The following is a 4118-nucleotide window of genomic DNA, read 5'->3' on the forward strand; positions in this document are numbered from 1 at the left end:
ACCTTCTTCAATGAAGCTCATATAGAATAGCCCTGTAGGTGTCAAGTAGTGTGAGCAACTGCCAGGTAATCACTCGGAACTTCTGGGCATCAGATATGGAGGGTAAGATGGCTGGCTAAGTTGGCATCACCATTTGGCATGTGACCCTTTTATGAAGTGGGCCCAGATACTTGGCTTAGCTGTGACTCCTCAAAGCATCCTGCGTAGGGACCTGAGTTCCTGCTCTGGTTAATAAACTGGGAAGTCTCAGGCCCCTGCAGGATGTTAGTGGCTTTGTTCTGTACCAGGTGACAATGGGACAGCACAGAAGGGTCAGGCTCATCTTTAAGCTGGAGAGACCCAAGGAACAAATAGAACCTCTCGGCTAGATTCTCCCCATATGTGGGAAAGTAAATTTTGAGCTCCAAGATGACACAGCCTTCTTAATTTATTCTGCATGCTGGAAGCCTAGCACTGGTTGGCATTCAGGAACAATAGATGGAAGAAGGCAGAAAGGCATGTGAGCAGGACCTACATGGTAGCCCCTTCCCTTCCTTACCTCTCTCCCCCAGACTGGCCTTTACTGTAACTCTGTTCTTCCACCTCTTGCCCCCGAATGGGGAGTTGGAGGCTGGAATGACTTTTGCATTTGTAGAGCAGGTAAAACCTGCTCAAAAGGATGAAGTCTGGCCTCTTTGAGCCCCACCACAGCCCTCTTGGAAGGCAGATGGGAGTTTGTCCCCCTGGGATGGAGAAGAACCAGAGAAGTGAGTCCATTCATCTGAAGGTGTGTTGTAAGTGAGCAGTGGAACATACCTAGATAGAACCCACTGGCTCTTGTGACCCACGATTGAGTTTGAGCATCAGCCTGAGAAGAGGGCTCAGGCCATAGTCATTTCAATAACCATAGCAGCTATCATTTATTGCACATTTACTGTGTGCCAGGCCCTGTGCTGAGCACTTTAATTCCAGTTAATCGTCACAACACTTTGTGGAGGCAGATGACCACGTGATACTTTGCATATTTCACATGATGACGGGTTAGTGAACAGACCCCTGTGGATAGACTCTGGCCCCCTTACTGAGGCTGCTTGCTGATGTGTCATTCCCAAATCCCAGAGGGTAATACTCTATGGGTGCATTCTGGAAATAGGGGATTGCCACTATCTGGCCCTCAAGGCTGGGCAGGGAGGCAGAGCTCAGAGACCCCCTCTGCAGCCCTGTGCTATGGGGCCTTGTCTTGCCTCTGAGAGGGCCTGGTGAGGGACTGATGGCTAATGAGGACTTTATCTTATCCAGTACTCCCTTCCCCTCTGTATTCTGCTGGCCTGGTTTCTCCTCATTTTGGAAGAGTTCCAGAGTAACATCATGTTTAGTAGCTTTTCTACCTACTTATTTTCCTAAAGTTTACAAATAGGGTCACTTGACCCTAACCAGCTGTTTTATTTTAATAAAAACATCTTTTGTTTCTACCAGCTTCATGTGATTTTCACTGGGTAGTCTGCATCCCCCTGGTCCATCCCTTTCTGCCCATGCAGGTCCTCCTGCTGCTCCAGGGTCAGTGCCCACAGGAAGGGACATGTGACTGGGATTTTAGACATTGTCAAATGCAGCCCCTGCATTTGCCTGTTTGCCTGTGGGAAGACTGGGGCCCAGAGGGGGCCTGGGGCTGTGGAGAGGCAGCTGGCTGCTGTTCACCGGTAGTTTACATGGGCCCTCTCCTTAGCCCACAGACAGCTCCTGTCTATTAGTGCCTGAGGCAGAGCCAGGAGAATGGGATTCTGGTAGAGTTGAATTTTTTCTCCTCTGTGAGATCACCAGTAATTATGAAGGGCATGCTGCAAAGATAGAGAGTAAGGATTCTCTGTTGGGGTATATCCTGAGAAGTGACCCAGTAGGGGGTCCCGCTAAGGTGCATACGTAGCCAAGGTGTGCCTCTAGGCAAATGCACGCAGTGCTGGGGAAGTCCAGAAACACGCATTTGAGACAGTGGTGCAAGGACCTGAGAGGTTAGAATGAAACTTAGCCTTGTAAATCATAGTACAGCGAAAAACAATGACTCTTCCATGTCTCCATCTTTACCACATCTGGTAATGGGTAACGGGCTACTTTGCTTCCTCAAAGAAAGGTTGTACATAATCCACTAATCAAGCTTGAACTCTATCACTGAGGGTTGTGATAGTAAAATGACTACAATGGCTTAACCAGAGGATTGGTTACTTTGCTTCCATAGCCACAAGTGCAGAGGCTGGCATTCCAGGGCTGGCACAGCAACTCCACTGTGCCTCCATGTCTCAAGTCCTTTTGCTCTTTCATCTTAGCATGTTGCAAGATAGCTGCTCTATAACTATTTCCACATCTGCACAACAGGCATTAAAAGGAAGGGAGGGGCCTTTTGGCTTGCTGAGCACCAACGTGACAGTTGGCAAGAACAAGCACCTTATGAAAGGTAGGCAAAAGGGAGCCAAGAAGAAAGTGGTTGATCCATTTTCTAAGAAAGATTGGTATGATGTGAAGACACCTACTATGTTCAATATAAGAAATATTGGAAAAACACTAGTTATCAGGACTCAAGGAACCAAAATTGCATCTGATGGCCTCAAAGGTTGTGTATTTGAAGTGAATCTTGCTGATATGCAGAGTGATGAAGATGCATTTAGAAAATTTAAGCTGATTGCTGAAGATGTTTAGGGCAAAAACTGCCTGACTGGCTCGGCGCCTATAGCTCAACCGGCTAAGGCGCCAGCCACGTACACCTAAGGTGGTGGGTTTGAATCCCCAGCCCGGGCCCGCCAAACAACAATGACGGCTGCAACCAAAAAATAGCCGGGTGTTGTGGCGGGCGCCTGTGGTCCCAGCTACTTGGGAGGCGGAGGCAGGAGACTCGCTTGAGCCCAGGAGTTGGAGGTTGCTGTGAGCTGTAATGCCACGGCACTCTGCCCAGGGTGACAGCTTGAGGCTCTGTCTCAAAAAATAAAAATAAAAAAATAAAAAAATAAAACTGCCTGACTAACTTCCATGGCATGGATCTTGCCTGTGACAAAGTGTGTTCTATGGTTAAAAAGTGGCAGACTATGATTGAAGCTCATGTTGATGTTAAGACTATTGATAGTTATTTCCTTTGTCCATTCTGTGTTGGCTGTACTGAAAAATGCAACAATCAGATATGGAAGACCTCTCATGCCCAGCACCAACAAGTTCGCCAAATCTATAAGGAAATGATGAAAATTATGACCAGAGAGGTGCAGATGAATGACTTGCAAGAAGTTGTCAAAAAATTGATTCCAGAAAGCATTGGAAAGACATAGAAAAGGTGTGCCAATCTATCCTCTCCATGATGTCTTCATTAGAAAAGTAACAATGCTGAAGAAACCGAAGTTTGAACTGGGAAAACTCATGGAGCTTCATGGTGAAGATCATAGTTCTGGAAAAAGCTACTGGGGTGAGACAGGTGATAAAATTGAACAAGCTGATGGATATGAACCACCAGACCAAGAATCTGTCTAAAATTCAGGCTTTTAATAATGACAAATAAAGAGTCCTATTTGTGGCGGTGGGGGGGGGGGGAGTGGAGGAAGGGAGAGAGAGTGAACAGGAAGGCAAAACCTTCCCAAAAGTCCTGGTGGAGTCCCATATAGTGTTCTTTCAGTGCCCCAGCTGCACGTGAGTTGGGGCAGATAAATGTGTTTAGCTTGTGGCAGCTCTAAACAAACTCAGAGTTTGCCTTGGGACAAAGAAGGGGAGAGTGGACTTTGGGCAAATAGCCAGCAATGTTGGCCACTTCAAAACTCCTGTTAGCCTTCTGTCTTTGAATGCAAGTAACTTCCTCTTCACCAGTCAGTCAGCTCAGAGTTTACATTCATGGTTATTTTGGCTGGACATTGATTGCATGTGGGGCTCCTTGTCTGTAAGCACTAATGATGCTCCCTGTCCACTTGGCAACTGCTGCTGAGTGGGGGTCCAAGGCAGGACAGGGCCAGGCAGGGAAGGCTTCCTCTTAGGACCCCACTTCAGCCATCTTCCTTGCTATATTTGGTATCAAGGGGGTGGATGTTCCTCCTGGAGGATAAATGAGAAATCCTAAGCAATGGAGACCTTTAGAAGCCCGTTGCTGAGGCCTAAGTGACAGCTCATTTATC

General features: G+C 47.3%; 1 pseudogene; it reads left to right on the forward strand.

The window, feature by feature from the left end:
• The first annotated feature begins 727 nt into the window (after positions 1-727).
• LOC100966302 lies at positions 728-3486 on the forward strand (annotated as a pseudogene).
• The last annotated feature ends 632 nt before the right edge of the window (positions 3487-4118 follow it).

The sequence above is a fragment of the Otolemur garnettii genome, unplaced genomic scaffold, assembly GCF_000181295.1.
Source record: "Otolemur garnettii isolate 467f Iridium unplaced genomic scaffold, OtoGar3 scaffold00003, whole genome shotgun sequence".
Lineage (NCBI taxonomy): Eukaryota > Metazoa > Chordata > Mammalia > Primates > Galagidae > Otolemur > Otolemur garnettii.